Here is a 7345-nt window from a genome sequence, read left to right as displayed (position 1 = left end):
GGCTTAGGTCATGATCCCAGAGTCTTGGGATCAATCTCCATGTTGGGCTCCACGCTCAGCAGAGAGCCTGCTTAACATTCACTCTCTCTCCCTCTGCCCTCTCTCCCCTGCTTGTGCTCTCTCTCTAAACTAAAAATTAAAAAAAAATTTTTTTAACGTTTATTTTTATTCTTGAGATTGAGAACACGAGCTGGGGAGGTGCAGAAAGAGAGGGAGACAAAGGATCCAAAGCAGGCTCTGAGCTGACAGCAGAGAGCCCAGTGTGGGGCTTGAACTCACGAACTGTGAGATCATGACCTGAGCTGAACCCGAGTTTAACTGACTGAGCCACCAAGGCACCCCCAATTTAAAAAAAAATTTTTAAAAAGGAAAGCAAAGAATACATGAGGGCCCAAAAGGGTATGTACCCCAAGAAAAAACAGGTGTTCAAACAAAAACTGGAACTTGAAATTCATAGCAGCTCTACTCACAATAACCAAAAGGTACAAACAGTCCAAATGTCCATCAACAAAAGGCGGTCTATATCCCCACAATGGAATATTATTCAGCCATGAAAAGGAATGAAGGGCTAATACACATTGCAACACAAATGACCCTTGAATACATTACGCTTGGTGAAAGGAACCACACACAAAAGGGCATGTCTGGATGAGTCCATTTTTATGAACCATCCAGAACCGGCCAATCCATACACATAGCAAGTGGAGCAGTGGTTGTCAGGGGCTGGAGGGAGGGGTAAGGGGGGATGCCTACTAGAGTTTCCATCTGGATGATGAAAGAATTCTGGAACTAGACCATGGTGATGGCTGGACAATGTTGTGAATGTACTGAATGCCACTGACTTGTATAAAGTGGTTAAAATGGTAAATCTTATGTGTATTTTACCACAATAGAAAAAGTCTGTGCAGCGGCTTCCTGTTCCTTCCTGGCTCCCCCCAACCACCCCTCAGTCACTGTTCTGGTGGCGCCCAAGGAGATCCCACAAGGAGAGGGACCATGTTTGTTGGCTCAGTACTAAATCCCCAGCGTCTAAAACCATGTAGGCATTTTGCTGAGTGAGTGGATGGATGGATGGATGCATGGATGGATGGATAGATGGATGGATGGATGGATGGATGGATGGATGAGTGAGTGAATGACAGAGTGAACTCTCCAGTGTGAACCAGGCTCCAGCCACTGAACTGAAAGAAACCTCCCCTTGCCAAGCTTCTTTTATGGTATCTTTTATGGCTCTTTCCATTTTCACCCGTAGCTCTTTTCTCCACTCCAGCTGCTCATCAGAATCACCTAGGGAGCTTTTAAATGATACCAATGCTTTGCTGCTCCTCAGGTCTATCCCCAGGGATTCTGATTTAATTAGGCTGGGTGCAGGCCCAGGCATGGGTACTTTATTTTCTGACTTTTGGGAGCACAGCATGGGTGCTTTTAAAACTTCCCAGAGATTCTGATATGAGTGAGGGCAGAGAACAGCTTGCCCCCAGTGATTCTCATCCCTGGTTTCCTGCCTCTCCCCATCAGGCTGGAGGCCACCCCCATTCTCCACTGAGTCTACCACCCAGCCTGGCACAGATTTGCCCTCCAGGAATGCTCCTTGAACTGATGAACAATAAATGAAAGGTCATGTGGCTTAGAGGGTCAGGCCTCACAAGCTGTCAGCCTGAAACCTCGCTATCTAATCTCTCGTGGCACCTTGACTCTGAATCACCTCTTGGAACAATGACCTGGCATTTTACTGTTGGGAAACTCCCTCTTCTGAGTCCTGAGGGGTGACCTCTCTCCCAGGCATTCTGGAGTTTGGGGCAAGGTCTCCCTGCCCAGCCTCTGATTAGCGGCCCTTTTGGCAGATCATGGCTATGTCGGGTCACCTTCCATGTGCCTTTAGGAGCCCATTGTGCCTGGGCCCTGTCTGATGCCCTGTTGGCCATGGCCCCTTTGTGAGATATTTCTCAACCCACAGAGACCCCAGGGCTCCCAGGACACCTGGGTCAGTAGGACCAGTTTTGGTACAAAGGAGAAAAATGTTTTCTGTGTTATTTCATTTGCCACCTTGGCCTACATCTTCCTTTCTCTGAGACAGGAACACCCTGTCTTTGACACCCACTAGCTGTATGAACGTGAGCCCTGTTTCTTCATCTATGATGTGGGAGGTGGTCAATTAGATGACCTCTAGAGACAGGCTCTGATTTTTAGGGGTGAACAGCAAGAGGATGGAGGGTAGACAGGAAGAGACACTTCCTGCCCATCAGATGAGTGGACATTTGGGGGAGCAGGGACTTGAAAAGGCCAGCATGCTCCTCCCCCTAGATTTGGAACTTCCAGCAGCCTGAACTGGGGAGGGGGAACCTCCACGGGGCCAGGGATTGGGGGGGTGGGGGGGAAGGGGATGGCCCTGAGAGGTGAACTCATACTGAGAGGGTATCCCCACAGATACTGCCCTGCTCCTGCTCCTATCCATGTTGGTCAGAGCAGATGCCTCTGCCCCCCCCCCCCCAACCCTGGTGGGCTCTCCCCAGAGAGGCTGTCTCTCCCTTCCTGGTGGGAGGGATGTGGGCTCCTCACTACCCACGACACGCACAGCATGGCCCCAGGCCTGGATGTGTGCCTCCTTCTCCTTCAGCTTGAGTTCTCTGGCTGCCCCCCCCACTCCTGATCCCCAGTATTCTCTGCCCCCAATTTGAGGAAGGGCACCATTACTCCCAGACCCCAGATACGGCTATGTGTGCAACACCCTGGACCCCTCCCTCTCCTGCCCTTCTGTTCCACTGGAATCTCTCTCCTATCTGCCCCCTGCCACACCCCCCTCCCTCTCTGCTCACAGCTGCCTTCTAGTGATGCTCTGCCCCCCAGGCGGCTTCTCCCCCTTCCCGCCATGTCCTTGCGCTCCTGTTCTCCCCTTTACCCAATGGCCTCCCCACCTGTCTTCACAAGGCTCATACTTAGTTGCTCCTCTAGACTCAGTTTAGGTCTCATTTCTTCCAGGAGACCTTCCCAGAATCCTCAGGCTAGACGAGGCCCTTCCTCAAGGGCACCAGAGCATCCTGGACCTGTGCCTCTCTTGGCGCCCTGACCACATGGCAATGAAAGGATCTGTTTATAAATCCCAGGTCTCCGAGGTCAAGGACCTAGACAGTGGTCTGCGTAGCCCCCATAGTAGATGCTCAATAAATATTCATAAAACTTAAAGACGAAATTGTGGGATGGAAGGGGTGGACCATGTTGGAGCCCTGGACCATGTTGGAGACCATGTAGGGCTCCTGCTCCATCCAGGTCCCACCTTTCATTTTCTAATTGCTGTCCTGTCCTCAGGGTTCCGGCTCCAGAGAGCTGCGGGGTGCTGTCATCCGGGCTCTCAGTCCCCAGTCATGCGGGTCTGAGCTGGACAGGGGTATGGCAGTTCCTGAAACCCAGGACACCCTCCTGCTTCCCCAGGCCCACGAGAGCAGGGAGAGAGGACACAACCCAGCATCCCATCCTACAGACTCTGTCTCTCGAAGCCCTGAGAATGTCTTTGCAGGCTTTCTGGGAAGGGGTGGTCAGTACATCCCAAGACCCTGGTCTGGACTTGGCTCCCACTTCTTTTCCTCCCCATTTCAGATGAATGGGGCCACAGTGGCTCGTAAGGCCAGAGGTCTGGACCTGGGGACAGAAGGGCATGCTAGGGTGGCCGGGGAGCATGGACTGGGGCCGAAAGGGCCCTGCCTCACCAGCCCCCTGCCTCTCTCTGCCTTTGCCCATTCAATTCCTGATGGCTGTTGCTCACACCCTAGGATCCAGGAGCCCCGAGGCCCCAGGAGTGTCAGGGGAATGACCGCACAAAGAAAGAAACCATTTCATATGAGGAACAAATATGCAAAAAGATGGGGTGAGGTGCAGGAAGGGGGTGGCAGAATGAGATTAGGGCGACCAGCTAGTCCCAGTTTGCCCAGGAGTATCCAAGGTTTAAATCTAAAAGCCCAGTGTCTCCAGAATCTCCCCATTCAGGGCAATCCGGGATGGTTGACACTTGAAGTCAGGTGGGTGCTAACGGCAGGTGCGAGTCTGAAAGAGCAGCTGCCTGGAGTGGAGCCTGTACGGTTCTTTCCTTGGAGGCCCAGGAAGCCACACTGGGCTCCCTGCTCTTTCCAGACGCTCCAGAGTGCCAAGCCTCTCCCTCACGTCCGCTCCAAGGTGCTACAGGAAGCCCCAGGCTGCCAGCAAGAAGCCGGGGCCCTTGTCCCGTCCTCTCCTGCACCTACCGTCCCGTCCGAGTGTGTCCGTCTGGTGTGTCCGGCAGGGTTGCCTTACCTGTCTGGGGGAGGCAGCTGCCACCTGGGAGGTCTCAGGGAGTTGTGGCAAGCTGGCTGCAGGAGAGCGACCTTTGTCCCCACCCCCCCTCCTTAGGAACTGCCTTCACCATATAAGGGAAGATAGGGCCCCAGAGAGAGTGAGAATGGGTGAGGGGGTGGGGACGCAGGTGCCCGCCAGGGACGCTGGTCCCTGGGAGCCAGCGGAGCCAGTGACAGCCTGACAGCAGGAGCCAATGTGCCCCACCCCTGACACCCAGTGAGCACACTCCCAGGGATAGGGTACGTTTCTGCCCAAGGCCCAGGCCTTCACTGCAGGTGGACAGCACCAGCCAGGAAAGGCAGGGGAGCCTGGACCCTTCCTCCTACCAACCCAGAAGACGAGGCTCAGCTGTCCTCCCTCCTTCCCCGGGAGAATGGCTCACAGGGCAGGGGGACGGGGGGGGGGGGGGTTCACACTTGCGGCCCCTCCTGGACAGATGGGCACCCTGGCACCCCTAGAGGTCTCTTTCACTGGGCATGACACTTCTTAGAGGGGGCACAGGTGCTCTCCCTATCTGCCCCCCCACCCGCCCTGTTTCAAGGGCACTGGCTCCACCTGGACTTTTTATTAGCTGCCATAAACCAGTGCCTTTGGACTCTGCTCTGCCACTTTCTCCCAGATGCCAAAGGCTTCAATTTCCGACCCCTGATCCTAGGGGGCCCATCTCCTTGAGGACTGGAAAGAAGCATGGCCCTTTCGGTTGTGGGTCTTGCTCTGAAGTTGGCTTTGCCTGCAAACTCAGCACCTCGGGCGGCTGCACCCGAGCCTCCCGCCCCTGCGGAAACTCTCCGGCCTTCTGAACCTGGTCCTCTGGAGGGCGAGATGAAGCAGGCAAGTGAGGGCGGCCCCTCCTCCTGACCACACCTTCCCAGGAGTTCTGGAGACCCGCTGTCTGTGTGTGTGCATGCACGTGAGCACGTGTGAGCATGCTCGTGCCCAGTCTGGGAAAAGGAGTAAAGACACGGCAGGTTCTACTTTGGTTTTTTATTTATATATTTTTTTAACCTTTTTTGGGGGTTACTTTGTCTTTAAAGAATATCTTTTGTGCCTAAAAAGGAGTCTGTGTTCATTCAGTTGTACAGACAAGCGAGAAGGGAAGAAAAAACTCGTTTATAATTTCACTACAGAAATAATCTACAAATAAATCAGTTAGTGATTTATTTTGAAGTAGGTCTTTCATTTTTCAGTACATATGTTGTGTGTGTACATAATGTGTGTATATAATATCTACATGTATCTATTTTTCCATCTATCCTTACTGTGACAGGTTATATGTCATTTTATGACTGTATGTATATATATATATGTATATATATATATATATATATATAATTTTTTAATGTTTATTTCTTGAGAGAGAGAGAGAAGGGGAGGGGCAGAGAGAGAGGGAGACGCAGAATCCGAAGCAGTCTCCAGGCTCGGAACTGTCAGCACAGAGCCTGATGCAGGGCTCGAACCCACGAACCGTGAGATAGTGAACTGAGCTAAAGTTGGACGCTTAACTGACTTGACTGAGCCATCCAGGCCCCCCATGACTGCATTTGAATCGTCTCACGGTAATCCACGAAGTAGATAGCATAGTTTATATAAGCGATAGTTCTTTGTTGGACTTCCAAATTACATCCATTTATTTTATACTACAAAGAATGCTGTGGTGAGTATCTTTACCATTTGATTATATCCCTTATTCTTTCTTTCTTAAAACTGGGACTGCTGGATCGAAGATGAGAACAGGCAAATCGGCCTCCAGAAAAGTCCCATTAATTCCTAATACCACCTGCAGCACAGAAGAATGTCTGTTCCTCCACATCCTCTCCAGCACTGGGCTCCAGCTTTTTAAGAAAATCTCTCGTCGGTCTGATTGCCAAAAAGAAAAATCATTGTATGCGTTGATTTATGTTATTTTGATTACCAGTGAAATAGACCACTTAAAAATATACCTATTGGCTATGTCTTCTTTTGCGAATTTTTTATTAATTTGTTGAGTTCGTTGTTTACATGTATGATGTATTAAGTTTGGTAACCTGCCTGTCATTAATGCTGTATTTTTCTCCAGTTTGCTTCTTGCCTTTTAATTTAACCTCAAGATTTTGGGAAGAATATATGTTTTGTTTGTTTGTTTTTTAATTTTAATTCCAGTGTGGTTAACATACAGTGTTATATTAGTTTCAAGTGTATAATATAGTGATTCAACAATTCTATACCCTCCTTGGTGCTCACCAAGGATAAGGATAAGTGGATAAGTGGATTCTTACTCCCCTTCACCAATTTCGCCCATCGACCCACCCACCTCTCCTCTGGTAAGCATCAGTTTCTTCTCTATAGGTGAGAGTCTGTTTCTTGGTTTGTCTCCTTTTTTCTTCCTTTTGTTCATTTGTTTTGTTTCTTAAATTCTACGTGTGAGCGAAATCATGGTATTTGTCTTTCTCTGATTGGCTTACTTCACATTTGTACTTTCTAGCTCCATCCAAGTGGTTGCATATGGCAAGACTTCATTCTTTTTATGGCTGAATAGTATTCCATTGTATAGATATACCACATCTTCTTTACCCATTCATCTGTCGATGGACACTTAGGTTTCTTCCATAATTTGGCTATTGTAAGTAATGCTGCAATAAACATAGGGATCCCTTTGAATTAGTGTTTCATATTCTTTGGGTAAATACCCAGCAGCGTGATTATTGGATCATAGGGTAGTTCAATGTTTAATTTTTTGAGGAACCTCCATACTGTTTTCCACAATGGCTATACCAGTTTGCATTCCCACCAACAATGCATGAGGGTTCCTACTGGGAAAACATATGTTTTTTTTTTAATTAAAAATTTTTTTTAAATTTATTTTTGAGAGAGAGAGAGAAACTGAGCATGAGCAGGGATGGGGCAGAGAAAGACAGAGAATTGAAAACAGGCTCCAGGCTCTGAGCTGTCAGCACAGAGCCTGTTGCGGAGCTCAAACTCATGAGCTGTGAGATCGTGACCTGACCCGAAGTCGGATGCTTAACCGAGTCACCCAGGTGCC

This window comes from Prionailurus bengalensis, chromosome C1 (genome assembly GCF_016509475.1).
Source record: "Prionailurus bengalensis isolate Pbe53 chromosome C1, Fcat_Pben_1.1_paternal_pri, whole genome shotgun sequence".
Taxonomy (NCBI): domain Eukaryota; kingdom Metazoa; phylum Chordata; class Mammalia; order Carnivora; family Felidae; genus Prionailurus; species Prionailurus bengalensis.
The sequence above is the reverse complement of the archived record's forward strand: the minus strand, read 5'-3'. Positions refer to the sequence as shown.